This window comes from Lycium barbarum, chromosome 4, assembly GCF_019175385.1.
Source record: "Lycium barbarum isolate Lr01 chromosome 4, ASM1917538v2, whole genome shotgun sequence".
Classification (NCBI taxonomy): Eukaryota; Viridiplantae; Streptophyta; class Magnoliopsida; order Solanales; family Solanaceae; genus Lycium; species Lycium barbarum.
In genome coordinates, this window is record NC_083340.1 from 57,543,633 (window position 1) to 57,549,739 (window position 6,107).

Consider the following 6,107-nt stretch of genomic DNA (forward strand, 5'->3'; position numbering starts at 1 on the left):
CCATTTGGAGCTTATGAATTGGGTACCCAACTTGGATTCAAGTTTGTGACCAAGAGTGGCGGGGGGGGGGGGGGGGTGGTAAGTAAATGAACAAGCCAAGCATAATATTTTTCATCTTACACTTCTTGGATTTCAAGTGAGAAATGTCGTTTTACCGTCTTGAGCTTTCAAATTGCAAAATATATGGCAGTTGAACTTCTTGAATTATGACATCCTCTTCTTCCCCCAGATTAGAGTCAACAACAACCATATTTTTCATAACAAAAGTTGACTCCGATTTATTTTTTTCTTTGGCATCCCCAATGAACTCATCTTTATGATTGACCCCCAACAAAGGAATTACTTTTTCAACTTGAGCATTGGAGAGTTCATATTGAATCAGATATGGATTGGCTGCCCATGGTGTATTTTCTTGTTCTGTCATCAAACCAAGTTGGAGACTAGTTTCCAAATATTCTTCTAAGGCTTTTTTATTTTTGTTACCCTTACCAAGCAGGCACTCCATCATGAGTTTGAACTCACCAATTTGGCCATGCTCACAATAAAAGTCACTACTAAACAATTTTTGATGAAAAGATGCCATTTTTTTTTTCTAAAAATAAATAAAACACAGAAAACAACTATACAAATATTCACAGGTTCGGTTCAAAGCAAGTTAGCTTACTTTCTAAATTAGCCAAAATACGCCAATTGTTCCCTGGCAATGGCGCCAAAATTTGATAAGCTCAAATTACACATTTTAATGGCATAACGCGGACATTGTCAAATATAGTAACCCAACAAGGTTGGGGTCGAATCCCACAGAGAACAATATGTAGACGTTTAAGCGGATTAAGAATTATCACCAACAACTAGGTCGAATGCATCAATGGTGGTTTTTAAATATGGTTTTGATAAATTACGAAAATATAAAAATCTAATCTAGAAAGCAAGTAAATTGATCAATGGCCACAAGAATGGAGTAAAGGAAACTACTTCTCAAGTAACGATCCAATATATTTCACGAATTACAGATAATGGTAATATTATGTTAATTAGCCTCAGATAATGACTCTAAATTAACTTCTCCCAAAGATTAACTAGACTACCTAATTGAAGCAATTAGGAACATTAAGAACACCCGACTATGGCTACAAGTGGTATCACCTATTCCTAGGTCAATTTCCATTAGATGGGGGTTAACGCCCCAAATTCATGATTATTCTATCCCAACCCCGTTCTTCCATTTCCGAGTTTCAAACAAAGTAAATGGGCAAGTCCTAGGGTTAGCTACTCCTTGAGAAATGTTGAAGAACAGTAATAATTAAAATAACAATAACTTACTTGATTAAAAATAATGTCGATCAATAAATAAGCACAACAAGAGTTTCAATCTCAATTGTCACCAAGAAATTCCCATAAACAAGGTTCAAATAAAAGAAAGAAAATATACGTAGGAACCCTAGCCTACAAACTTGTGTTTTCTGCCAAAGATAATTTTACAATGCTCCCAATTGGCTTTTAAATGAACTGGAATAGAAAAAATCGTCAAAATCCAAGTTCTGCTCGGACTGGGCCTGAAGACCTTGCAGCGCGAACGCGTGCATGGCGTCAGCACCACTTCTCTTTTTCAGCGCGATCGCGTGACACACTCGCGCGAATGCGTAGAGTCACTGACGCCCGTGGGCGCGATCGCGTGACTTACTTGCACGAACGCGCAGGCTTAATTTCCAACCAAAATTTCCAGAATCTCCAGTTGTTTTAGTAATCAACTCTTTTTCCTCTTTTTCGCTTGTTTTCCACACTTAGGCTCTAGGGACCTCGTATTACCTGAAACATAATAAAAACACGTAAAAATAACACAAACTTGCTTGAAACACAAGTAAAAAAACTCCATTGAAAGCATTAAATGTGACGTAAATACGCGGCACATCAATTATGCTATTGTGTTGAACGTGTTTTGCCCCATTAATGGATGATTGAGTTTATCTCTCTAAATATTGAAGCTTTATGCATGTTTTGTTGTTGAATGGGTTTTCTTGAACATGAAATTGAATTAGTGATCTGAACAAGGTTTCTAAAATAGTTATGACTTGAAATATCTCTATTGTAAGAAGATGACTTGAGAAGTGAATTCGGCTATAAGCCATGATGGATGATTTGGTTAATATGCCATGACTTGTATTTGTTTGTGTTTAGGCTTATATGGGCAAGCTGTGCTAGTCCAGAAAATGATTAGCCGTTATGGATCCTAATGTATTGCCTTTAAGCATTGCTGCGTTAGTCTAAAGGATGATTGACCTTCGTGGCGGGTAGTCCGATGTTTCTATTGTTGTGTCAGTCCAGAGGACGATTGACCTCTGAGGTCTGTAGCTCGGTGCATTTGTCGCTGTGCTAGTCTAGAGGATGATTAGCCTCCGTGAGATAATATTTCGGTGCATCGAATGGTTGTTCTCCTGTGAGTTGGCCAGTGTTGATCTTTTGGTTGCTTGTGAGTGGCTGTGGTGATCTTGAGTTCGTAAGTGAATGATTTAATGAGATGAACGGTATAACAAATTGAAATTGATATATTCCTATGTCTTAGCTTTTGCTGGTGATTTTACTAAATTTACTAGCTTACTCTATGTCTGGATTTCGAACTGTTTTCATTGATATTGTTTTACTGATTTTACTATGTTATTTTGACATGTTAACTGTTGCCCCTTAGACACTCACTGAGTACCTAGTACTCTGGCATATCATTGTTTTTTTTTAGGTAACGAGGAATAGCAGATTTGTGATACGTGTACGAAGTAGGAGAACTTACTGCTTTCCAGAAATATTGGTGAGCCCACACGTTTGTTCGTGGGACACCCTTTTATCTTAGTTTATTGTTTTTAGTTTCCGGGATGCATCCTGAAGTTAGTCCATTCATTTATTTTTCTTAGAAGCTCCATAGATAACTGTCAGAGTTGTGGGTAGATTGTTGAAGTCTCGTGTGACTTATTGGGTGTTTGCTACGTTTTATGAAAACTTCTTTCTATTAAACTTCCACTGATTTTTATAAGTATGAATATGCTTTCGATTAGCTATAAATGACTGTTTTAAATAAATATCAAAAGATTATAAAAAAAGAGTAGACATTTATTGATATTAAAAGCTGCTTCTGGTGTTGTTCATAGCATCGGATGGTTGTTGCGCTCAGGGTGGGTTTTGGGGCATGACATTACACTGCTGAATCTTGAGCTAGTTGACAACAATCTCAAGACGCTTTTTTGAGTATAAACACTCAAAGAGCAGATGGCTGACGGTTTCAAGATGGCTTCCACATAAAGCACATGAATTATCCTGATGGAGCCATCTTTTCTAGCCTTACTCTGGTAAGTAGTCTCCGATTCATCACTAGCTAGAAAATAAAGCTATGTTTAGGGATAGTCACCCTATTCCATACTTCTCTCCACCATGGTCGTTGTACCCCACTTCCCATTCTCCAATGGTATCTTTACCTGCTGGTGTTAGCCACCCATTTCCCCTATATCCTGTGCTAAATTTGCCTTTGATGCTGCAAATATTTTTCCAGTACCAACAACTATCTTGAGGTGGGGAATTTTACCACCAATCCTCCCCTTTCAAGTACACATGATTCACCCATTTACTCAAAGGTTATCAGCTTTGCTTGCAATTTTTACATCACGTGTTTTTGTACGTTAAGTTGCGTCGTAAGTTATGTCGACATAAGGATGAAGGGCTATGTTATTCCTAAGGTTATAAGTGTTTAAGACCATGGTTAGTATATGTTGGAAGGATGTAACACCCCGTACTTTTACGTTAGAATTCGTTGTAGTTAACCAATACAAACCTACAAGAATAAGGTTGTGTTCAAGTATGCATATCAAGAGCTTAGTGTATAAGAGGGCCAGGTCCCAAAATAATATTTTATGTATGCCAAAAGAGACTACGGACTAGGACGGGCTTTTTTCATAAAGTAATTTCTATATATGTGAATGATAAATGTGATTATTTATTTGTAAAAGTGTATAAATTATTTATTCAATAATGGGAAGGGTACACGTGTCATGTGTATGTAGCTAAATGGGGCTGATCAGTAAGTGTTTTATAGGTATAATGTATGTTGGATAAGGACAAATTTCCTTGGCAAAAATAAATAAAAGTTAGGCCACCTTCTACCTAATAATCTTTATAGGAATCGTCATGTGGGTCTGGACTTATGTGACAGCAAGAGGGAGTAAGTAAGGATCAACAAGGCATCAATACACAACACATCCATGAAATGTATAGAGAAGGGGAAGGGGAGTTTCATATAATTACACCTTGGGAAAGCTAGCTAGTTCTTATATGAGCAGCAACATTATTGTGTCTGCAGCGGTGAATAATCCCATCAAGTTAGTAGAAATTTATGAAATAATCTTGTACTTCAGTTCAAGGTTAGTTGTAGCAAAATTCCATCTTCGATTCTCCCCTGGATTCTTAGGCTCTTATCGTTCTCTCTCTCTTTCGTAGTTGTTGTAGTCGCTTGTTTCTTGAAAGTTTAGGATAGAGCAGATTGGTTCCACCTCATTTAAAGTACATATAACCTTTTTTATTTCGTAGAAGAGGGTGCTGTAGATGTGTTTTTTTCATGGGAATATATGAAGTAGTAACCAAAAGTCGTAAACTAGTGATAAATGTTGTTATATTGGATTGTTGGGTTTTTTCTTGTGTTGTTGAGGTGTTGGACATGTAGATTTGATGGTGTTTGTGCGTTGTTGATGTTTTTATGAACTTAAGGAGGTAAAAGGGGAGGGGGAAATGCTGTCCAATTAATTATAGAACGAGCTTGCTGCTCGATGTGTTGTTGATTGTGTTATTCGTAGCTTGACGTTAGTACCATTATTATTTCTTGTAGATAAAGGAATAGAGGAGGTTGTTTCCGATGTTATAATAAGGAGTTCGGCGTTAAATATATGTTAAGGCTATCATTTCCTTCTTTTGGCATGAATCTGATTAAAATGAAACGTAAACGAACATCCTTCCATTCTTGTTAATCTAGAAATGTTCATATATATCCTTTCATTATTATGTCTAATGAATCATGTTATGTCATGTTTTCTTGGTTCTTATTGCACGTATGTTGACTAGTTAGTTTACATATCCTCATTAAGAGGATTAACGACCTTATGTCACTCCGATAAGCTCAGAATATCCTTCTAATGTTCCTCATGCATGTCTATATGAGCTATAATTGGTGGATATGGCACCTATATATGTATATGACAATATTACTTACTATCAAGCTATAATCGGTGGGTATGGAACCTATTGTGCACTATATATATATATATATATATATGTATGTATGTATATCATGCGCTCTCAGTGGCATTCATATGTTTCAGGTTGACTCTTTCCCTTACCTTTCCTCATTGATGTTTCATACAGGCTCTTTTTGTCTTAAATACTCGGTATCTTTATTTGTACTGATGTCCTTTGTTGGGGTGCTGCATTTTATGACTGCAGTTCAGGTAGACAGATCGACGGTCCTCCTCAGTAGAGTGCCAGCTCAGCGGTTGCTTGATGTGCTCCATTCCTTCCGAAGTGCAAAATTGAGTCGGTATGCCTTGTATATATATGTTTTGGGTATGGTGGGGCCCTGGCCTGACCTTATGATAGTCATGTTACTCCTAGTGGCTGGTAGACATGTGTCTAGTGTATAGTTGTGTTGTATGGCCTTGTCGGCCCATGTTTTTCTATACAACTTCCATGGCGGCCTCGTCGACCCATATACATATATATGTATATGTATGTTGTATCCATTTTAGTTGTTGACTGATAATGGGTCCTTCTCATGCTTTAGTTACCTCGTGACAGCCTTTTCGGCCTATATATTTATTTAGGTTGGGTTGACATCTGATATGATGGTGCTCGGCAAGTAAGGTTCAGATTCTTGTCTCGCCTCTCGGATTTGAGGCGTGACAAACTTGGTATCAGAGCAGGACTATCCTAGAGTGTCTAGTAGAGTCTTGTATATAGGTGTGTAGTGCACCACACTTATAAGTAGGAGGCTACAGGACATTTAAGATTATCACCTTTCCTTCTTGTTCTAGACCGTGCGATAGAGCTGAGTCGTAAGAATTCCATTTGTAATCTCT

At 37.5% G+C, this 6,107-nt stretch overlaps 1 long non-coding RNA gene across 1 annotated transcript; it reads left to right on the top strand.

Annotated features, from left to right (window-relative positions):
* The first annotated feature begins 4,104 nt into the window (after window positions 1–4,104).
* Window positions 4,105–5,791, top strand: LOC132638434 (uncharacterized). Its single transcript, XR_009581731.1, has 2 exons — window positions 4,105–4,403; window positions 5,476–5,791. It is a non-coding gene; the product is annotated as an uncharacterized LOC132638434 (long non-coding RNA).
* The last annotated feature ends 316 nt before the right edge of the window (window positions 5,792–6,107 follow it).